General features: G+C 40.1%; 1 long non-coding RNA gene across 1 annotated transcript; it reads right to left on the bottom strand.

Moving 5' to 3' along the window:
* Positions 1–15,794: 15,794 nt before the first annotated feature.
* On the bottom strand, positions 15,795–16,493 carry LOC135948274 (uncharacterized). Its single transcript, XR_010575789.1, has 3 exons — positions 16,321–16,493; positions 16,086–16,198; positions 15,795–16,019 (listed from the first exon to the last, which is right to left on the bottom strand). It is a non-coding gene; the product is annotated as an uncharacterized LOC135948274 (long non-coding RNA).
* Between the last annotated feature and the right edge of the window lie 1,649 nt (positions 16,494–18,142).

Raw genomic sequence — 18,142 nt, 5'->3', positions numbered from 1 at the left:
AAGTTTACAGCGGATTTAGGGGAAATGTCTGGCATTTCGATTAAATGAGCTCAGTGCGGGGAGGCGTAAATACGGCCAAATTGGGCCTGAGCTCATTTGGAGCCATTCGATCGGATCCCATGTTATTGGGCATCAGTGAGCTCATATCCAACGAGAAGTGCTGGGCATCTTGTTTTTAAAAATTGATTTATGTTTAAACTGTATTGTTCAAGTGAAATAAAACGACGAATTAATTTCAGGACCCGTGCGGCAGAAGATGCTCAAGGCAGTGATTCAAATGAAGGACAGCCATCACTTAAAGTGTGACGGACAAGGAAACCACATCGACCAACTATGGGCAATTCTGCCTTTCGTGATCAACTCGAAATCCTGTACAAGACTTGACACCGAAGATCTGAGGCGTATGGACTGCAGATCCGGTACCTTGTCCAACTCTCGCTTTCAAGAGGTAAAAGCATTTTAAAAACTTCATTCGATAACTTTAATTTACGATGACATTTTCAGTTCATCCGGTGTTTAGGGTCGAACGCTCCGTACCTTAAAGACTTGGTTGTCTCCGGTTGGCGTTACGAACCCCTTGGAGAACGCGAATTTGAATCGATTATTAAGCTCAAGAATTTGGCCGTCCTTCGGATAAGTAACGTTGATGTCCCTTTGTCAGGAATTGTGGATATTTCTCGTAGATGCGAAAAATTAAAGAGCATTGAAGCTAATTATGTCATAAATGACGTGGAAGCATCAAGCGTTACCTTCAGGGATGACTTCGTGTTTGTCTTCATCGATGCGTGGAATGCCGACCCTGGAAGGATAAACCTGTTGATACAAACTACGATGCTCACATGGAACCCGATATTTGCAGCTCATTCGCGATTCACCGAATTAAGATTAGCGCCAGAAAAAAAACGGGAACTTCTTTTGGTACAACAGTTTGCTAAAAATCTCAAGAAAATATGTGTAAGAATTTGTTTCCTTTGTCCGTACACTGCGAAAATTAAGTAATTCTTTAAATATTAACTATCATTTTATTGTTTTAGTTTTATTCCTCATACCTTGAGGACATTGAAGAATTGGACGAGTTTCCCTACCTTCCAGAAATAAAATACGCAACGATTAAATGCGGCGGTAAATCAGCGAACGCATTGAGGTGTTTCATGAAAAGAAACGGAGACACTCTTCAGGAGTTGACTCTAGATGGGATTGACATCAAGGAGAAGATGACCTTCAGCGAAATCTTCAGCTTTTGCCCTAATCTGCACTCCTTGGAATTAAAATATTGCATATTGGCTGGAAATAATGCACCTGTTGATGCGATGCAACAACTCAAACGATTTGCATGGTGGAATTATGACAGTTGGTAATGAAATCATTTTAATAATAGTACTCTTCCTTTCGATAGACCTTTCTTCGGACACTCAACGAAAACTAGTTTTTTGGCATATTTATCAATTGATTTTAATTTTAATAATCAGTTTTTAAGTATTTTTAACCTATGCACAGAGTTTCCTCTGGGCTATAACCTCACTGGGTCCTATATTTTCCAATAGCACCGCCGAGCGGATAACATGGTGCCGAGTGGCCCGAGCGGCCGCAAAGGAGCTTGGGCCCAATGTGGCCTTCTTTTCGCCACTCCACGCCGAAGTCATAATTGAAACGCCAGATATTTGTCCCTAATGCCGCTGGAAAGGTGCGAAACCCAGAAAGTGGCTAGTCCTCCCAGCTCGTCAAGCAATTCGAGTCACTAAACTAACCACATTTTACCATCTCTGACATTGGGTAGCCGCAGCATTAGATCCCCGAACTGCTCAATAAACTCCCATTGCTTTGACACCCTTAACAATGCGGGCCAACGGGCTTGCTTTTAGAAGCATTTATAATTTAAATTCTGAGAAAGAGACAATATTAAAAACTTAATTATTTGACAATTTTTTCTTGTTTAGCCGCGGCGAAGATTGGAATGCTGAGGTTGCTTTTTCGAGCATATTGTCAGCGCCGCTGCTAGAAGGCCTCTACATCGACCTACCCAATATTAACTTTAGCGACAACGCCACCGTCATTGCTCAGATTGCGCAACGCGATATTTTGCAAAGTCTCAAGACATTTGACATGCATCGAACCACGAGCTTCATATCCGAATATGGCCTTGAATACTCCTCTTACTTGGAATGTTTCACTGAATTGAGAAACGCTATTGCTTCTGCAAACCCTGGTGTACAAAATGATGAATATAGAGTTATTCCATTTTTTTAATGAAATATATTTATTTTTCATGCCGATGAGAGTGTAGTAATCAAATTTCCATTTGATGTAATTTTTATTAAATAAAATTAGTTAGGCTTGAATGAAGAGATTTTGAAAATATTAAGAATTTCCCCAACAAAATAATTATTTGTCAAATTACATCTGGATTGAGAGGAGTTAACGCGAACTGAGTATGAAGAGAAGAAAATTAATATTCTAAGAATGGTATACAACAACTAGATTAAAATTTGGGTCCAGGAAAAATTAAATATCTATCAGAGCTTCGAAAGGAACCACTGGTCTGATGGAAATGGCCAGCAGCTGCAAACGACGATATCAAATAATTTTCCACAGCAAAATTAATTACATCCTGGTTAACAGCGAATGTCAATAAAGGAAGAGAAATGGAGCCACCCTGTGCGCTGCTGGAGAGGCGGCTCGTCTCAGGGTCACAGTCGCTTTGTGTAAAAAGGTTACTGTTGTTTCGCTGCACGCATTTGGGAATTCACAAATAATTCCCTGGGAATCGAGAGGCGATAGTGCAACTGAGGCCGAGGCAAAGAAAAATAGGACAATAAAAGAGCAAAGGCGATCGCGGCAGAGGAGAGAAGATTTCATTATTTTTGTGTGAGCATGGAGACCTGAATGCCAGCTGTTTATATTTATTTGGGGGGCGGTCGGCTAAATGGCCGCAACAAAAGAATTATTTGTCAAAAGGCCGTCTCCTCCGGCCTGCAAAAATTTATAACGGGATAAAACTATTTTCAAAATAATGAAAACAAGATTCATTTGATCGATTTGCTTTTAAAAGCATTTTAGTGGAAGACGAACACAAAATATTATCCATGGAAAACTATATCCATCGTCCATTTTTTAATCTGGTTCGTTTAAACTTGACGCGGCGCAAAAACCGCCCAACCGGCTCTGTTCTTCTCGCCATTATTGATGTTACTAGGGGTGCGGGGTGGACAAAAGTGGCCTAGAAGGAAGACGACCTGTTCATTGACGTTGGCGGCGAAAGAGCAGCTTGGCTTCCAAATAAAGGACGAGCGGGGAAGCGAGAGAATTACCCTCTTCCGCGCGTGCCGTCAGCGAGTGTGATGCGTGATGTGTGCGAGCAGATGCGCGCTCGCGAGACGGAGGTTCAGGCGCGTGCGAATTTCTTGCGTTCCCTTCCTTCACATTGCAATTAAAATCTGGAGTTGTACCACGAGCAATATTTTCAGTTGTCAATTGTCAAGTCTGTGCCGTAAATTATGTTTGCGAAAGCTGAAATACGTGTCTTAAAGTATATTGAGAATGACAGCAGAATATTTTAAAGGCTCTTATAAATTAAAAAATAATTCATCATTCATCATGGATTATAATGTTTGAAATCTACAGGAGTATTCGCTGTGATGTTGTGCAGTTTCAGCTGAATGATGCGATAAAGAGCCACACGCACTCTGATATCAGGTCAAATTCACTGCAGTTTTCAGAAGATCAAATTTTCCGTCCGCTCAAGATTGCAATAAGAACATTTAAATAATTGTGAGACTCCTTGAAGCTCCTGGAAATTTAAGAAGAGAAAACTGGCAACATTTTTGAGTTTCGCTAAGGAAAAAATAAAATAAAAATTGCAAAAATAATTTCTATCATTGGTAACAAAATGGGAGCAAGTCTTGCAAAATTCAAAATTGTTATTGATCAATAAATCACTTCGTCAAATGAAAAAGTAAAAAATATGAATATAATCAAACCCAAGTAATATGTCTAGAAAAATGTTTATACAAAATTAGATTTATATTGGCCAGACAATAACAGATAATTTAACAAATGTTTCAATTTTTACGATTGAAGCTTCCAATTTAAAAATGCATTGGCTGAAAACAGCAGAAAAACGAAAATAAGATAATGCAATAAGGTAATGCACTCCGAGGAGGCGGTGCCCTTGAACAAAATTGAGGTCTCAGAGGTTGTTTAAGTAAAGAAGTAAATCACAGTGTCGCTTTAAATGCATTGGAATTTGGTTTTTTCTTAGCCTTCTTCAAGGTCAGGCCCATATTTGTTGAGAACAGTGGTGTTAGGTTTAATCTATGTCGGAAAAGGCTTTGTCAATTTTGCAATGCCCAAAAATGCAACACTGGTTTTTGCGCAAAAAAAACTGCTGGAAAATCCCCCTGTTTTGGTTTTACCGCATTTTCCGAATTTGACCCCGAAAAAAACACTTTTTTGGCAATGCAGTGGGTTTAATTCGGAAGAAAGCGGGTTTTTGTGAGGTATTCAGGTGGAAATGCAGCCATCAACGTGATTTTAAGAAATTATTTTTGGTGAACTAATTGTATTTACGAGCAGATTTTATTCCTTTGGTGCGAATAAATCTAATTCAACCAATGAGCAGAATTGTAATTTTAGCATAAATATGAAAAAAATGATTTAATCGGAAATAAACAGTTTGCATACTTGATTTATAATTTTTATTTAATCGGTATCATGGTTAAAATCTGATTTTATCTCTTTTCAAACATTCCAAATGCGTGTTTTCATTTTTAATGCGATTAAACCACTACATTTCTTCAAAATTTATTATTTTACTAAACCCGCGAGCGCTACAATCCTCTTACCCGATTTCTGGCTCGCTCTCCATTCACCACCGTCTTTTCTCTCTTTTTCACTTTATTCTCGCGCTCGCCGTTCTTTCCACGGAGAACAACCTTTTATTTCCCTCGAAACGGACCTTGCATCCCCTAGCCAGGAGGTGGAAAGAGCCTATTTGATGCTCAGCTTGTCTCGTGAATCTCTCTCGGAGCTGCGAAGACCACCCAGTTTCAAAGAAAATAAAAATGGTTAAATTAAATTGACTTCTGTGACATTCTAACGATTAAATCGAGTGAAGGAAAATTTAAACGGTGCCTTTAAAATCATCTCAATTACGTGAAAAATAAATATAAACAACTGTGATTATAAATCGCTGTTTTTTTACTTTGCTCCGCAAATAATATCGCGCCATTAATCAAATTTAATAATTTTAATTAGGAAACGCACTTTAATCCAGCAAGAAAAAGACGAAATATTGAGAGCAGATAATTAAAAACCTTGATTGTGCATTGATTAAATTTTAAACGGACTTAACAAAATTCCTCTCAACCATCCAATGCCTTTCAATGCATCAAAAAGCAGTCAAAAACTATTCGAAGTAGTTGTTCTCAATTATTATATTAATGTATCATAAAAAATGAACGCAGCGCTGCACGCATCGCGCGGGTGGTCTTCTCACTGCTAATTTTCTTCATCTCTACGTCGCTTCACCCGCCGCGGACAATATTTTGTGATTGATGCGTTTTGCCGTGCCCCAAGCAGGGAAAACAGAACAAAGATGCACTGCGGCCTTTATTGAAGCAGCGAGATGCGGCAGGAAAAAACCCACATCTGGAAAACAGGCTCGCTCACTTAAAATAATTATTTTTTAACAAAGAACCATCTGGTATTGCCTATAATTACTAATATTTTGGAATTAACCATAGGTCATTTAGCCTGTTGCTCGTCCCGAAAAGAACCATTCGTTGCGAAGGCGGTTGAGGCCGCCGCCAGATTTACCACCTGCGGCAACAAAAATACTCGCACTCGCGATGCGCGCACGGAATAGAGGCCTCTGCTGGATTCTCCCCTAAAAGCAAGGAGTTGCTCGCAGTCGTGCATTCACCCTCGCTCGCTCGCTACGTGTGTTTCTGTTCTCTCTGCCGCTGCCGCTGCACAAGCAACAAAAATGGTAAGAATAGTTTTTTAAACTCGCATTCGAGTTCCTTTCCCTAATTTAAGATAAAAATATCAAAAGCATTCCTGCTATTTATTTTGAGGCGTGTTTTTAGTACAATTAAGCAGCCGAGCTTCCATTTTCACTTGTTTCGCGTGAAGTAAATTATTTCATTTGTGATTTTTGTGCATAATTGGGGTGGCGGAGGCGGGCGGGGGTGGCGGAGAGGCCCCTCATACGCAGCATGTTACGGCGAGAGCAGCCAACATTAATATATTTTAACGTACGACGCATAGGAGCCACGCTATGAGTTTTTAAATATAAAAAACGCGGTTTGTGACATTTCAAAAAGTTGGTTTTCGGGGATTGGCCGGGGCCTCGAGGGCCGGCGGGCGGTGTTTGTTGCGCCAGTCGATGCGCCTCGTTGGTGCGTGTCTGCCCGTGTGAATCAGACTGATTTTTAAATCGCAGCGATTTTTTTATCAAAATTTCTTTCATCTTTTTCCAGCTTTTAATTGAATGTGCCGCCTAGCCATCTAATTTCCTGAAAGTTTCATCAACCCAATTTACTTTTGAGGAAGAGGAAAATTCGTGTTTTTTCGAAAACTTGCAAATATCGGTCGCCATAACTTTGTTGATTGAGGAAAAAAATTGTCAGGGTTTTTCCTGATGAGATTCCGAACGCATTAATAATTGTTTTGTACTGAGATGTAACGACGTAAATTTTCGGGCGCTCACAGGGCAGAGCGGAGGGAGAAACTCGGGTATCAATAAAGGCACATACACACACTCGCATACACATTCGCTCTCTTGCTGACTCAACCGCTCGTCCCTTATTTGGGTAGCTAAAAGCAGTTCTCTCGCCGCAACTGGTGTTATAACCAGGTCGTCTTCCTTCTCGGACGCTTTGTTCACCCCGCAACCCTTAACGTCATTTACGGCTAGAGGAACGGAAATAAGTGCCAATCACGTGAGAGAGTGAGGGCACAATTTTGGCGGCCCCTGCACCGCGTTGCTGACCAAAATCGAGCAAAACTCACGATTGATTGACGCGAAATTTATCTGGCAATCTTTTGAGACCAATTACGACCCAATACCGTTTGCATATTTTTTCAAAATCGAGCGTGAAGATAAAAAACACGAGAATTTTGAAATTTCCAAACATAAATAACACGGGAAATCGAAAATTGGCCATTTTTTACGAAAAGCAATCCCGTATAATGTTTCGCTTCCTGTTCCACACAACGAGGAAGAATAAAACGCGCCTGTAGACCGATTTTGAGATTGTTGATCCCATAGAAAAATTAAAAATTGATATTTTTCTTGTTTTCAAGACGAGTAGGCAGCCGACGATGGATTTATTTTATTCCAATTTCATCCTTGACAACAACCCCTCCTCCGATAGGGATCGCAATACCCTTCAAAACCGATCGAAACTTATCAGGAACCAATTTAAAACAAAATATGAGCCGATCCGAACAAAATCCTAAGAGGAGATAATATTTAAAATTTAAAACGGTATTTTTGCACTGTTTGGTTATAATGACAACATAGGAAATCGAAAATTTGCGATTAATTCCAAACAGACGAAAATTCAGGATATTTAACTAATGACGTCAACGCACGCGGAAGACCGCCACCGGTCGGGAAACCAATTTTCAAATTCCTCTCACTGTTAGAAAATTTAACATTGATTTTTTAACAATTCGCGCGTATCACACGCAAAATTGGATTTGTTTCTTTAAAATTTGGAAACCATGAATATAAAAGAACTCCACCTCAGAAATTGGCTGCGCTCAGATAATTTCCTTACAATTTTTGTCCACGTCAATTACTGTTAAAAAAGCAGAGAAAATTAGATCAAAAAACGTCTACTAACAATTTAATATTCATGCCTTTCACCCACGTTGCCATAAAAAAGAGTTGCATCATTTAACAATTGTTATTTTTACCTCTTATACGCACCAGTTGCTTAAAAAAAACAAATTATCTTTTTTACAGGAGGCACCCAGCCTCTTCGACCTGGCTACCAAAACTGTGTGTGACAACATCGACAGTTATGACAAAGATTACGTTAAAATCGTCACTCGTAAGTAAAGCAATGTCTACAGATTAAACTAAAAAATTTTAAATGCTATTAAAGTTCCGCCAAAAAACCCCTTTCCATGGGTTTTATGTCTGACTTTTAAATAAAACCACCTCGGTGCGGGGCCGTGTCGGGCCCAAGCCAGCCCCTGCTTACTCATATGGCGCGAAAATGCGCCAGCTAAGAAGTTCTGCACTTCTGCAGCCACACACAGGTGGCAGGTCGATAGCTTTTTAAGCCAATCAGAGGCCGTCTCGGAGTTTGTTGCCGGTTACGCCCACGGGCAGAGGGAGGCGAAGAGGGGCGTATGTGCGGAGTTTTTCGTGGGCGTAACAGGCAACAAACTCCGAGACGGCCTCTGATTGGCTTAAAAAGCTATCGACATGCCACCTGTGTGTGGCTGCAGAACTTCTTAGCTGGCGCATTTTCGCGCCATATGAGTGAGCAGGGGCTGGCCCAAGCTTGGCGGTGTTTTTGGGACGTGGTTAGCACATTGCTCACGAGATGTGCTGAGCAGAGATAAAAAATGAATAAAATTTGATAAAGTGTACCACAAAAATCAAATAAAATAGAAAACATTAATACATTTTCAGAGCCACTTCGCCAGAAGATGCTTCACGAAGTGTTTCAAAAGGACTGTGTTTCAAAAAGACTGCTATCAAACATGCGACGGACAAGAAAATCACAATGACAAAGTATGGGCTTTCCTGCCTTGCTTGATCTACTCGAAATCCTATAAAACTTGACACCCGTGATCTATTTTGCAAGTTCTGCTCTACCTTGTCAAACTCTCGCTTTCAAGAGGTAAATGCATTTTTAATAGTTAATTCCATTGTTAAATTATCTTTGTATGTTTCAGTTCATCCGGAGTTTAGGGTCGAACACTCCGAACCTGAAGGAATTAAAAATATATGGTCAATATCAATACGTATTTGAAAGCTCGCTTGGAGAACGCGAATTGAATTCGATCATTCAGCTGAAGAATTTGGCCATCCTTGAGATAGACAACGTTCGTGTTCCTTTGTCAGGAATTTTTGACATTTCTCGTCGATGCGAAAAATTGAAAAGCATCGAAGCGACGAATGTCGTACACGACGATCTACCTCCAAATGCCGCCCTCAGGGATGACTTTGTGTATGTAAGCATCGAGAGTTATGGTCGCGACCATGTTGGTCAGCTACTAGGACTGAAGATGAAAACTACGATGCATACTACGATGAAAACTACGAAATATACATATGCATATCATACGCATTACATTAAATTGAGCCTAAGGCCAATAAAAATTCGTGAGCTTTTTTTGGCACAACTGTTTGCTGAGAAATTAAAGGAAATAACGGTAAGCATTTGATTTATATTTATTCACACTTCTAAGTAATTTTATTTCGAAATTTTTTATTATTTCAGATTGTTTCCTCTGGCCTGGAGGATATTGAAGAAATGGGCGAGTTTCCGCAGTTTCCACAAATAGAATTCGCAACGATTGAATGCGAAGGGAAATCAGCGCAGGCCTTAAGGCTTTTCATGCAAAGAAACGGGCAGCGTCTTCTGGGGTTGACTCTTTGCAATGTTGGCATCAAGGAGAACATGACCTTCAACGAAATCTTCAGCCTCTGCCCTAATCTTCGGCTCTTGGACTTACTTCGTTGCACTGTAGTTGGGAATGACGCGCCTGTTGGTGGGATGCGCAAACTCAGACGATTTGATTGGAAGGATTTAGAAGGAGATTACTATGCTCACAAAAAAGAGTAAGGAATTCATTAAGAAATTTTAATCATTTTTTTCGGTAGCATATACTTCTACCTCTTTCTTTTAACCCTGGTATTTTATGCTTCATAAGCAGAAGGGGTCATGTTATTTATTTGCAATAATCATCTGATTTTAATATTGATCATTATTTCCTCTTTTATTTGAAAAAATTTTCAATGCCCTGTTTTATATTTTGCAGTCTATAAAATGAGAAATAAATAGGATAAAACAGAAAGAGAAAGAAGGGCTCCGTTTTCAATAATTTCAATAATATGACAAATTATGTTTTGTTTTGAAGACTCATGCTAATTTTAATTCATTGCAGATGCAGACGCAGAAATTTATCTGAAGAAATTGGTTTCTCGAGTATTTTGTCAGCGCCACTCCTGCATGAGCTCGACATTTGGCTACCCAAAATTGACTTCAGCGACAACGCCACCGTCATTGCTCGGATTCGGAGACGCGAAATCTTGCGAAATCTTTGGACGTGTCATATGCATCCAAGTACGATATTCATTCCCGAGAAAAACCATTCCTCTTACTTAAAAAGTTTCAATGAGTTGAAAGACGCTATTGACTCAGTAAAATTCTAGCGCAATTACGTTCTTTCACACGATTCCTTAATTTCCAATAATTTTTTTTAGTTTTACTCAATCCTGTTTATGTAACTTATAATAATTGTTGAAAACTAATTCCGTCAGACTTGACCGTCGAGATATTGAATTTTGAGTGTTTCCATTTGGTACATTTTTCTAAAATTAAGAAACAATTTTGGAACGTCTATGATGGCAAAAAATGATATGTCTTTAAATGATGAACACTTTGTGTTCGCGCGCTGGCGCCACTGTCGTTTAGTTGGGTTACACCCCGAATAAAGTAATAGACATCACCAAATGTTTTTGACTATCGATATAAATCGATATATATCGTCTGAAAAAATATCGATGTTAAAATATCGATTTTTATTTGGCCATGTCTATAAAGTAAGTTATGGCTGACTAGGAATGGAGCGTGTTTGTGTTCTACTAGGCTCCCTAGTTTTGAGGAATTGGGCTAAGTTCAGACCTTTCCGTATGACTGGCGATTGACCCAAGAAGACGAGCCAACGGAATAGCAAAGCAAGAAGTTTCCTATCTCTTGTTGACTTTTTAAACGTTCATCCTTCTTTCAGCAACAATTGGAAACACAGATTGATAAATTTACGCCACAATGCCCATAGGAAAAGCTCTAATAAGAGGATACGATGGGCAGCTCTTTTACGCCATTTTGACTAAAATCTTGTTTCTGTCAGGATACGTGAGAAGCTGCGAACTTCTAAAGTTTTACTACATTTCTGTACAACAAAGCGATGAATTTTAATAATTTTTTCGTACTTGCCTGGTCCAATCCCTACACACAATATGGCAGACGCGTGCCCGCTTTTTCAAGTCGCGTCAGTTGCGCCTCCAAGGGAACTCCCGGAGCCAAGAGGACTTTGCCCGCGGGCCCATACACCTCAGGGGCCCGACAGGTAAAACGCGTCCCTATCATTCCGTAAAAAAATCGGCAAAACCACGCTGACAGGTGCAAAATCTGGGTGGTGGACGTGCGGGGGCGAGACATCAAGTGGCCAAAAGCCAAAACCTCCCTCGTGATGATAGGACAATTTAAAAAAAGAAAATCACAAGAAACTGCCGCTTTTTGCGACGATTTTCGGGGGTGGTGGGGGCGGAGAAGGGGCGTATCCTACGCAGAATTTTGCGGCGAGCACGGGGAACTTTAGTTTTTGGCTGTAGAACAAACAGGGCCTGAGCTATGAATTTTTAAAGACGAAATAACGCGCGATGTTTGATATTTCAATCGACTTTGCCGGTCTGCTCGTATTTAGTTTTTAAAAATCATTTTTCGGGACGTGGCGCTATTTTTGCGGCGAAATTTCCAAAAAGTCAAAGTTTTCAAATATTTTTTTCAATTTCACCATGACCGTTTTGTGGAGTGGACATTTTCCTGAACTGCTGGCAAATAAATTTTAATTCAGTGCAGCTATTTTTAAATTAAATAAATTTTACTACTTGTTCAACTTAACACCCATTTTTGTTTCGGTTCTCTGGAATAAATTAATTATATTTATATTAAATTCCACTTTTTTATTGGGATACGAATGGCGTGGAGAAATTGGATGTTGGATAAATGCGTGGAGCAAAATATAGGAATAAATGAGGAGAGAGAACTCGAGCAACCTTTTGCTGCGCTGCTGGAGACGCAGCTGGCCTGGCCGAGGGATCTGTGCATTGTGTGAATGGTTATTGTTGTTTCCCTGGACGCATGTGAGATCACAAAAAAAACGCTGGAATGCAACAAGATAAACAGCGTGGGAGGGTAAATAGGGTGAGCGTCGCAGCGAAAAAGAAGGGAAGATTTCTCAATTCATCGCGAGGGCGTTTGAGGCCGCCGCCAGATTTACTACCTGCGGCAACAATAATTCTCGCAGTCGCGATGCGCGCACTGAAAAGACGTACCTGAATTCTCCCCTAACGGCGAGGCGACTCGCAGTCGCGCATTCACCCTCGCTCGCTCGCTACGTGTGTTTCTGTTCTCTCTGCCGCTGCAGCTGCACAAGCGACAGAAATGGCGGTAAGAATAGTTTTTTAAACTCGCATTTCAGTTCCTTTCCTTAATTTATACATGATTAAAACATAAAAATCGTGCCTGCTAATAATTTCGAGGCGTGTGTTTAACACAATTAAGCAGCCTAGCTCCCATTTTCACTTGGTTCGCATGAAATAATTGTTGTTTTTAAGATGATTGGTGTGGCTGGCGGGGGCAGGCGGGGGTCGTAATTTTTACTAATATACGCAGAATTTGGTTGCCAGATCAGCCAACATTGATATTTTAACGTACGACGCATAGGAGTCGAGTTATGAATTTTTCAAGGAGGAAACGCGATTTGTGACATTTCAAATTTTTCATTTTTGGGGCCTGGCCTGTGGTGTTTCTTACGCCAGTCGATGCGCCTAAATGAGGCGCGTCCACGCGTGTGCGGTTTTGTAAAATCGATCCATTTTTCGAAACGCGGCGAATTTATTACGGAAAATTGTTCAAACAATTCAAAATTTTCGGATTTTTCACCTTGACCAAGATTTTAGTTTGGTATGCCACCTAACGGCATTGTCGAAGGCTTCATAAATATCGCCAAATTTGGATCCGCGGGCCGTTTCACCCATGTTAAACTTGAGGGGATTTTTACAAAATGGGCACAGGGCGCCGCCGACCCCCTGGGCAATAATATTTCCTTTTAGCGTGTGCACAACACCGGGGGCGTCAAAAAATCTCAAATCTCGAGTTTGGACTTTGCGGCTCTTCTAGAATTTTTTATTTCCATTTTCGAGTATTTTCTCTCGCGACTGTGCGCTGCCCGCTCGCATTCACGCCACATTTTAGTCAAAATTCGACCGCCCCACCGAGAAAAAAGTCAACCAAAAGGTGCCCATTGGGTGCCCGCGTTCGGTCACCCGGCTACCCCCCGTGGGCACCCAGATGGGCACCCATTGGTTATACCGCATGTCCAACCCTTCGGGCACCCGCGAGTGGTCATGCCCAGAATTCGGGCACCAAATGGGCACCCATTAAATGACCTTTCATAGAATCTCCTTTTATGTACATTAAAGGTATACCTGAATTCAGGGAGCGTAATAAATGAGAGGCCGATAAAATTCGTTGACCAAAAGCTAACCATCGGGTGCCCGGCTGAGGTTACCACCAGTGGGCAGCCATTGGTTACCTTTTGGCTACCTTTTATCTAGGGCTGTCAGGTGGCACTGGTGGCAGGTCAATTGACTCTGTCCATTAAAAAGATAAATTTCAGTATAGCGCAAAATGACAGCCCGAGGTAAGAGGTAGCCAAAAGGTAACCATTTGGTGCCCGCCTGCGGTTACCTTCAGTGGGCAGCTAGATGGGCAGCACTTTTATTGGATGATATTCATACAACAATTAACGTACAATTAAATAATACATTTTATACATCAAATTTAAAGATCCCTATTTTTAAAAATCCCCGAAAATCAAATAATGTGAATGAAGGGTGGAATGTAACTCTTTACTGGGTTAAGTTATCACCTTGAAATTTTCATTGTCTATCCTAGTTTTCCACCATGAACAACTTATCAACCTACAAAAAATTCGCAGGGCAAAGGTCAAGGTCACCTTTTGCGACCTTTACTCGAAAATTAAAAATCAAGGTATGATACAACCCTTAGATCTTTTTGGGGTTCAGGGCTGAATTGTAGCCCTTGAAATTCTGCACAAGCTCACCAAGTTTCAAAGGTGCAACAATAGTTTTGCTGCATATTTTAATTTGAAAATTAAAAACCTGCTCGAGGCCGCTCGGTCGAGCATGCCTTTAGTCTTCGAGTTCACCTATCATTTGTCGAGACTATTTTTACATATACCATTAGATTAGACACAACAAGAGGGCCCAGGGTAGACATAGTAAGGTTGAAATCGACCTTCAGGGTCTGTGCCTGACGAGACCCTGAGATAAAAATTTAAAAAAACTGAATTTCATCAAACTTAGTGTCTTTCCATAAGCTCTGCAGCTCTAATATAAAGTCAAAACTGCCGATTTCAAATTTTAACACTTTTAAACATCACGTCAGGATTAATGGCTTCCACAATTATTTCAAGAACCGGTTTCAGGATTGTCATTCGGCGGTTTTGGCTGTATGTTTGAGCTGTGCAGCGGCGAAAACCTATAAAAAGACACCATTCTTGATGAAATTGGACATTTTCTAAATTATTATCTCAGGGTCTGGTCAGGGTCAGACCCTGAAGGTCGATTTTGACCTTACTATGTCAATTCTTGGTCCTCTTGTTGTGCCTAATCAAATGGAATGGGTAAAAATATTATCGACAAATGATAGGCGAACTCGCCGACTAAAGGCCGTGCTCGATCGAGCGGCATCGAGCCTAATTCAAACTTTATTTTTCAAATTATGGCAAACTATTTTTGCACCTCAGAAACTTGAACTGCTTGTTCAGATTTTCACGGGCTACATTTCAGGCTTGAACCCTGAAAAATCTAAGGAGGCCATCATCCCTTAAGGTCGAGAAAGGTGACCTTGACCTTCAAATTGCAAATTTATGGAAATATAAGTTTTTCAGGATCGAAATCTGGGTTTGGCAGCGAAAATTGCAAGGTGATACCTCAATACAGTTAAGTTACATTCCACCTTCAATAACAGAATAAGCAAAAACAAATAATAAATAAATTAATAAATAATGTAAAGAACAATTTTTCAAAACCATAAATCAAGTACAATAGACTTTGAAGAACTGCACACTTACAAGTTAATAAAACTATAATAACACATTAATTTATGAGGTGATGCAGCAACAAAGCAAAAATAATGTTGGATGATTATATAAATTGTACGAGTTCACCAGAAGTTGTGAATTCCCCTTGGCTGCCAGCTGTTACTTTTGATTTTAATAAGATTCCTGATGCTGTGCATTCAACCCTTAAAATAATTCTATTTGATGTGCTGGAAACCAAAACCATCCATTGTCTAAACCTGATTATATATATTTTCAATCTGTTGATGGTTCTAGGGTAATTGGTTGAACTGGTTATGGTTTTCAGCACATTAAAATTAATTATTTTCAGTCAAGAAGGCACGGTAACAGTATTTAATAAAAACCACAGTGCAATTAAAATCAGTATGTGGTGGCTCATCTGTTGTTTTTGATTTCAAAACTTTAAGGCTTTTGCAATTTTAAACTTTAAACCCACGATGATTATCTGACAATAAGTAATTGATTTTAAATTTTAGTTGCCACAATAGTTAACTGTCTTGGAAATTATACTAAAATCTTCTTCAAGAGGAAGCCAACTTAAACTAAAAAATATGCCGCAATCCCAAACTAAATCACAAAACACAAAAATAGTTATGGGATATTATTATAGTTGTTACAAACATAACAATAGAAAGTTGAAGTATTTAAGCAGCAAATTGAACTTTGTTAAAATTAATTTTCAAGGTATAAACACAAAATTTATCATAAAATATAGCCATTAAACATACAAAGATTACCACAAATTATCCCTATACCAATGTCGTCCAGCGCGCTTCCTGCAAGAACATGTGGGTTCGTTGCTTTTCATCTCTGCAGGAGTTCATAGTCCCAGCGCATTCCATGTCGGTAGCAAAAGCAAATCGAACCAACAGCACACAACTCTACAAAATAAAATAAAAAGTAACAATTTTCTACTCATTAATTTTGCCATGTATTCAACTACATACCTGGATAATCTGCGGGCGATGTTTAGTTAAGTTTTCCAGGCTTATAACCGGATGGCCATCGTGTACAGGCAGCTATTTCCAACCAGGACATCAGGGCGGGATGCGGTAGAAGCCTGCTGACACACAGGATTGATTAAAAAGCAATCTAAAATAAATATTTTGATGTCAGTGTCCGCGCGCGTATTTTTGTAGCCCCCAATCTAAGTAAATTCGGTAAATTCAATGATACCCTTACCTTTCGGAATATCAGGAACATCGACCATCCGTCCAAGTATCTGTTGATGTTGTCGATTTGCCGAAATGCAACCGAAATCAGGGCGAAATAATCGGCTAACAATGATGATGCAATCGCAGCGCGTATCAACCGTCATGCTTGTTTACAGTCAGTAAGTAACTGTGAGCTAGAGGCAGCCGGCAGCAGCTGGTGCTGCTGCCGACAGTGGCGCCACACGCGCGGTTGACGAGTGTAACATAGAAACGCGCGCGATAATGCTGAGCATGAATAAGTGCTCAAAACGAGTTAATTTAAAGAGTTTGAAATGCTAATTAGTGTTATAACCAAATAAATTTCTAAAAAATAATTTTTACGAAACACAAACTCAAGAATTTACGGTGGTTATTTTAGGTTGCTCATTGGTTGCCCATTGGTTAACCCATTTTGGTTATCAAAGTTTTTTTATTTATTTGTGTAATTTTACTACTTTTACAAAAATATTTTCCAAAATAAGTTAAAACTTTTGTGGTGACGAAAATCTGACAAAATTTGAGGGTAAAAAAGCAAGCAAAGGAAAAAAGTGCCCGCGCATTGGTTAACCATTGGGTAACCAAAAGTTGCCCCTTTTTAGCAATCAATATTAAAATGCATAAAAAATTTATTTTTCATTCCTAACAATAACCAAAACAATATTTTTTTTCTGTGCCCAAAATTTTACGAACACAGTTCATGATCCGGTCACACCGCAGTTATCCGATCCGAGCTACCCGAAAGCTGCCCGATGGTTGCCCACGACTGGGCACTGGCAATTTTAGGTGATCCCAGCCAAATATAACAAAATTCCAACGAAGCCAGGTTCAGGGTCATGCCTGAAATGCAAAACCACTCTTAGTTTAATTTTTTTTGGTGACCGCAAGTGACCATGGTTAACCACCTGCCCACTCCGAGTATCCGAAAGGTGCCCAATGGGTGCCCAAGACTGGGCACGGGCAATTTCGGTGATCCGAGCCAAATTTCGAAAAAAATCCGATGAAACATGATTCAGGATCATGCCTGAAATCCAAAATCACTCTTAGTTTTAATTTTGTTAGGTGACCGCAAGTAACCCCCTGCCCACTCCAAGTATCCGAAAGGTGCCCGATGGGTGCCCAAGACTGGGCAGTGGCAATTTCGGTGATCCAAGCCAAATTTAGACAAAAATTTAATGAATCATGATTCAGGATCATGCCTGAAATGCAAAATCACCCTTAGTTTTAATTTTGTTAAGTGAGACCGCAAGTGACCCCCTGCCCGCTCCGGGTAACCGAAAGGTGCCCATCGGGTGCCCAAGACTGGGCACTCAAAATTTGCATGATCCAAGCAAAATTTCAAAAAAATTCCAATGAAACATGAATCAGGATCATGCCTGAAACACAAAACCACACTTTGCTCAACTTTCGTCAGGTGACCGAAAAGTGACCACGGTTACCCCTCTGCTCGCTGGGCGTTTGTCGTTTTGTCGACCTCGAGCCATCACGGAGAGGTTTAATCAACTTTTAACTCGAAATCCCAAACGCCCTTTTTCAGAATTCTCCGACCTGAGACCTGAGATCCTTTTCGTGGCGCGTTTTTAATTCTTTTTGCCGTGTGGTGCAGTGGCGCGCAGTGTAACGCGGCTTACCTCTTCCTGCCAATTACAAATTAAATATTGAAATGAAATTTTAATCAGATGAAGAATACATTGCGAACGTTTCATCAACCCAGTCTACTTTTGAGGAAGAGGAAATTTCGTGTTTTTTCGCAAAATTCGGTCGCTCTAACTCGCGATTGGGAAACAAAATTGTCAGGCTTTTACCTGACGAGA

Source organism: Cloeon dipterum, chromosome 1, assembly GCF_949628265.1.
Source record: "Cloeon dipterum chromosome 1, ieCloDipt1.1, whole genome shotgun sequence".
NCBI classification, from domain to species: domain Eukaryota; kingdom Metazoa; phylum Arthropoda; class Insecta; order Ephemeroptera; family Baetidae; genus Cloeon; species Cloeon dipterum.
The sequence above is the reverse complement of the archived record's forward strand: the minus strand, read 5'-3'. Positions and strand labels throughout refer to the sequence as shown.